Source organism: Etheostoma spectabile, chromosome 20, assembly GCF_008692095.1.
Source record: "Etheostoma spectabile isolate EspeVRDwgs_2016 chromosome 20, UIUC_Espe_1.0, whole genome shotgun sequence".
In the NCBI taxonomy this organism is placed as follows: Eukaryota; Metazoa; Chordata; class Actinopteri; order Perciformes; family Percidae; genus Etheostoma; species Etheostoma spectabile.
In genome coordinates, this window is record NC_045752.1 from 23,811,235 (window position 1) to 23,817,311 (window position 6,077).

Here is a 6,077-nt window from a genome sequence, read left to right on the forward strand (position 1 = left end):
TATACAAATAAAGCTGCCTTGCCTTGTCTTGCCCTGTCTGTCTGTACGACGTTAAGACTCCCCGCCACCACTGGTGTGAAGTGTTTTAACACTTTCAGCACCATAGACAGCTCCAGGCAGTTAATGTGTGTGAGACGGGGAGGAAGTCATTCTCCTCCCACCACCTGTGCCTTGCACATTCCTTCCCAGCCAGTAAGGGAAGTGTCTGTGTCAAGGTCATAATCGTTAACGAAAACAAACGAAATAACAAAAACTAGGTAGGAAACTGAAATAAAAATTAAAACGAGGTATTACAAAAAAACATAACTAAAACTGCAATGTTTGTTTGCAAAAATAAAATGTCCTCAGTTTTCATCTTTGTCAATGTCTTTCATAGAGCAAATAACATTATATCTTTCCAAACATGACATTTACCATAGACATGTATAGTTTCCGAGTGGAAAATCAGAAATTAAAATGTTCAAATTGAACACATGTCTGTGTCCCTCGCCTGTCATCATAGTGTACCGAAAGTTGGAAGAAAGCAGACTCCTATTTGATCATGACTTTACTTGAACCAAAGTTCCAAAAGAGGTTCTTCTCCTGGAACATGCCACTCACACATTCTGCACTTACTGCTGCGTCTTGTGTTGACTGTATACATGTTTTTGTTGAGTTATTATTTCACAATACTTTTTCTGACCTTTTTGAATCCCCCGACAAATAACCTATTTTACAAAGAAAGACTAAAACTAATAGAAACTAAACTAAAACTAAGCACTTCCAAAAATTTGAAATAAACTAAATTAAACTTCTAAAAATCTAAACAAAATAAAAATAAAAACTGTTGAAAAGTGCAAAACTATAATAACCTTGGTCTATGTGCACTGTCACGACTGACGTCACTCTGCCCAGGGGAACCCCGGTGGAAGGGGTCCGTCCGGGGGTTTCCCCAGTATGCCAGGTCTGACTGGATGGAATGAGGGATGGTTAGCATCCACCACAAATGGGAGCGTTGGCAAAACCACCTCTGGATTTTCCTCATGTGGAGGAGACCCAGGGGGACCACCATGTGTCCTGCAGACATCATGCCCAGAAGGCACATCACAGACAGCTCTGCCACTGTGGCGTGTGGTGTGATGCAAGCCAACAGAGAGGTCAGTGCGTCCCGTTTCGGTGTAGACAGCCTGGCTCTCATGACAATCGAGTTATTGTTATGCCCAGATGAACTATTGATTGCGCAGGGACCAGAGAGCTGAGAGAGAGATCGCGAAAGAGGACTCTGATGCCTTTCCTCCTCCGTAGCTGAGGTGCCGTTTCCATGCACTTGGAAAAGGTGCTTGGTGCTAGTGAGTACCCAAACGGCAGCTGGTTGAACTGGAAATGGGCCCTTGGAAAAAGAACCGCAGGAATTTCCTATGTCTGGGAATAATTTGGATGTGAAAGTATGCATCTTTCTTCCGCCTGTCTTCTTTGGTGTGAGAAAATAACAGGAGTAAAATCCCCCGTTCTCCTCCCCTGGAGGGATGTGGGAAATAGCTCCATTTGTCAGTAGCTCCTCTAGCTCTGACATGCCTGCAAAGTGAGGTGGGGGGAGGAGGCAAACTGGTGTGCGTCATGCTTATCAATGCTATCGCATGTCGGTGTGTTGTTTATAGACATGGCTATAAAGAAGCACAGAGCCCATTCCGCCGCAGGGCGAGACAAGTGATCGTGTCACCCAGCCCATGGCAGAGCTCTGTCGAAAGGGCAGTGGCTAGTCACCACCGTGTGGGGCAGGGTTAGTGTTTCCCTCATCCCGCTGGCCAGGGTGAGACGGGTGAATGAGCGGTGCTGGCCATAGTAAGTGGGCGCTTGTTCCCGCTGTCTGCATAGTGAGAGAGTGGCGGGGCAGTCCATCGGGAGCTATGGGGCCGTACAGAAGTTCACGTCTGATGTCAGTTGGTAGCTTCTTTGTGGAGCCAGATGTTTCGCTGGGCAACAGTCTGCCATGCCATGGCTCTGGACAACGCCACTGTGGACGCCGTGGTCATGGCATTGGCTTTAGATGGCAGGTGGGCGTAAAACTGCCAGGAGGCTTTGAGGATGAGAGCCAGGCCACCGTGAGTGGCGCCGAGGCAGGTCTCGCAGCGGGGATAGAGGTCCGACGGCAGGATGTAGCCGGTCCGGCAGTTGGGGCAGAGGCAAACATTACTGGAACTCGAGCTTGTCTTCATACTGCTAACATGAAGAAAAAGTGGGAGCTGAGCAACGGGTCCGCTCTGTTTATATACAGTGTGTGCAGATGTAATTGGAACCCGTGCTGGATGCAAGGGCGGGAAAGAAATCACGTAGCCCTTAGAACCCGAAGCCTATGTGAAATAGAACTGATAGACTGGGAAGAAAAACGATACCGCTCAAATAGGTAGTGATCTGGAAATGAAAATGCATCCATAGAAGGGCTGCACGATTATGGCCAAAATGATAATCACGATTATTTTGATCAAAATATTTTGACGATTATTTGTTTATTTTACCAAAACAAATTTTGTCGTCACGTAGGCTATTAATAACCGCGAGAGGGAGTGTGATGGACGCTACTCACAGAGAGACAGCTGATCATTCTGAACGGGTCCAGCATGGGTCGAACGGCGCATACACACATCGTGTGTATGAAACGTCTGTATCTTCACTGCGCCGCATTTTTATGAACTATGATATTCTCGGAATGGGTCACATCTCTGGCCCAGGTCCAGGTCCAGCAGCTCCGTCTCACGCTGTTACTCTACCAACTGAAGTTAGTTGCATTCAATAACTTCTTCTGTGTTCTTCGCCGTGGCGGCTGCGATAGCAGAGTTACCATGGAAACACTGGTACAAATACAGGTTTGCCCCTCATACTTAACAATATACAGCTGTGTTAATAAAAAATTAAAACTGTGGACAAATGTCGGAAGTGTGGACCGGCGGCCGCTCTCGGAGACTAGAGGAGAGAGAGTAAAGGAGAGATTCAACACAGGCACGACTTTACAGACAAAATGGGTCATGTAACGGAAAATTAAACCATATCGATATAAACAGCAGTGCAGCGGATGCGAGGACATTAGCACCGGTGCATCCTAGAGGAGCTAACAGCTAACAGACGCTATTAGCTAACAGCTAACAGACACTATAGCACCGACTAGCACTGGTCACCGCTGTTGTCTGAAAAACACAGCCGGAACAAAGTGTTGCGTGTACTGGTAAACTGGTAAACCTTGAGACTGACGTATAACCGACTGCTATCTGTTGAGATTTCCACCCATTACTCTGTCTTCTGGGACTGTCTACATCTAGAAACTCAGCTGCGCGGTACAGTAAACTACTCTGACTGGCTCAAGATCAGACGGCTTTACGGAGCGGCAGATTGGCTTTGCAAAAAACCCGGAGCGTTCTATGAAATGACGCTTTATAAAAAATAATCGCTCAATCACGCAAATTTGATCGTGGGAAGTCTAAATCGTGATCGCGATTAAAATTCGATTAATTGTGCAGCCCTAATCCATAGTATAGTATAATATTTTGGGCCTCAACATCATGTCCTGACTGATGTTTAACCGACTGCTAAGTAAACAGCTTCTTCATCAACGGGATTGTCAAAATGAGGCAATGCCATGTTTTGAGAATAAAACGTTTTTCTAGTCTGCCTAACATGGTTTATAAACCAACTTGTTTTTTATTCATGCAGATAACAAACTGCGCTAAAACGCCTGATACAGACTGAATGTGTGAAAGAGGAAATAAAAGAGCGCTGTGTCAGAGGGAGGAGACTGAGAGAAGAAAACCTGCTCCTGACCAGGTTAGGTTTACAGGCTCAGTTACCATAGTAACTGACTCTGGGGTTAAGTTAACTCTCTTTCTGAAACAAGCTGGAGTTACCCCTCTCTCAGGTTTGATTTTGGGGTTGTTATAAATCTGCAGGAGAGTCGGCAAGTGATTTGGCCACCGCACTGCACACGGTGTTCTGAAATCAGTGTTCCTAAAAGAGATAGAATAGTCTTGTCTTGTAGTCTTGTTCTAGTCTTTTGCCGGCCCCATTTCCTTGGGGCCTGTAGGGTGTGGTTTGGACTTTGGCACACCCATGCAGACTGCACAGTTGTGCTACCATGGTTGACTCAAAGGCTGCTCCTTGATCTGAGAGGGTTCGTTCTGGACATCCCCATGGCTGGATAAGATGGTGCCAAAGGGCACATGTTGTAGTGGCTGCTGCCTGGTCTTTTGTAGGTACAGCCCATCCGTACCTTGAGAAGAGGTCAGTCATTACCAACAGATAAGGATAAGTGTCACCATGCCTACCAAGAGACAAATAGTCAATTGAAACTGTTTCCAAAAGGTATGATGCAAGAATAGGCACCAAGGGTGCCCTTTCCTTTGGTCCTCTTTTCTGTTGAGTGCAGAGTGCACATGTGGATGCCCATACTTGCAAGTCAGCACCCATCCCGGGCCAGTAGAAGGCTTTTCTCAGCAAGCCTTCAATCTTGGCTATGCCCATATGGTTTGAGGCAATACTTTTCCCACAACTTATGAGTCTTGTCTGTGGGAACCACAATTTGGGAGAGGCTCAACCTTGTATGATGCTCTTGGGCCCTCCGCTTTAAGACACCCTCCTGGATCTGTAGTTGACTCCATTTCCTTAAGAGGCGTTTTGTTGCAGGAAGGAAAGCTTTCCTCTCCTCGGCTCTTGGAAAAGTACCCAACCCTTCATTTGGGCCACCGACTGGTCCTCTTCCTGTCAATTCTTCCAATGGTCTGTGGCTTCTGTGCTGGCTTCTGACTTCACTACTGCTCTCTCCACTTGGGCCTGTAGGTTGGATCCTGTTTTCTGTGGGAACCTGGACAACATGTCAGCATTACAAAGCACAAGGCCATACTTAAGTTCAAAGTCAAAATTTGCCAACTGTGCTGCCCACCGCTGTTATATGACCCCAAGTGGTATTTGGGTGGACAAGAGGGTTATTATCTGTAAAGGCCAGGAATTTATTGCCCCACAAATAGTCTTTAAACTTTTCGGTGACAAACCATTTAAGGGCCAACAACACCAATTTAAAAGAACTGTAGTTTTGGTCATTCCTCTTCGTGGGGTTAAGGCTCCTGCTTGCGTAAGCTACAACTCCCTCTGCCATACTGTAGCTGTGCCAACACAGCCCCCAAGCCTCCCAAGCAGGCATCAGTGTAAAAATTCAATGGTTTTGAGAAGTCTGCGTATGCCAAGATTGGGGCATTCACCAGAGCAGTCTTCAGGGAATCAAATGTCATCTGGTAGTCTGGGGTCCAGTTGATGGCTGCATTTCCTTTCTGCATACTAGCAGAACCTACTAGGAGAGCCTTTAGAGGTGCTGCGTTTTTAGAAAAACCTTAAACAAACCTTCTGTAGTACCCCACAAACCCAAGGAAAGATCGTACATGCTTAGTGGTAGACGGAATAGGCCAGTTCTCAACAACAACTCTCTTTTTGGGATCTGTGGATATTCCCTCACTGTAGATGACATGGCCAGGGTAGGTGACTTTCTTCTGGACAGGCTGCATTTATGGGGCTGCAACTTTAAGCCATGGACTGCCACCTGGACCGGGAAGCTTGGACCTTTAACTCACTCTTTGATAGATAGGAACTTAACAGACAATTAACTAGATGAAAATCTTTTGGACAATATCTTTAATATTCCTACAGATTTTGTCCCAATCCTCAATGTGCAGTGTAATACTCAGATGCCTTTCCCTCTTTTGTTTTATTGAGGGCCGTCCAGGCTTCATTTCCCAGGTTCTGCGTAAGCATAGAATAATACCCACAAGCATCATGATTACTTTTTTTCTTTAATTTAGTGAGATGGAACCATGATAGCTAACTAACTATGTTTAAATGAACTGTGGAGGGAAAAAGTGCAGCTTTGGATAGCATAAGGATAACTGATGGTTTTTAATATGGCAAAAGATAATATTGAAGATTATATTGAATTACTATGATGTCATCACATTAAATTAAAAATTCCCACGTGTGTTGTGTTATAGTACGCAATGCCCTCTTTTCGCACTCATCTCTTTTCCAATCTTTTACTTATATTGTGTCTCGGCTCATTCTATTTA

General features: G+C 45.5%; 1 long non-coding RNA gene across 1 annotated transcript in view; it reads left to right on the forward strand.

The window, feature by feature from the left end:
- The window catches only part of LOC116670609 (uncharacterized), a 17,334-nt gene extending 12,115 nt beyond the window's left edge, over window positions 1-5,219 (forward strand). Inside the window, exons 2-3 of the long non-coding RNA XR_004327067.1 lie at window positions 1,137-1,144; window positions 5,209-5,219. This is a non-coding gene — a long non-coding RNA (uncharacterized LOC116670609). The remainder of the gene's footprint in view (window positions 1-1,136; window positions 1,145-5,208) is intronic.
- Window positions 5,220-6,077: the final 858 nt, after the last annotated feature.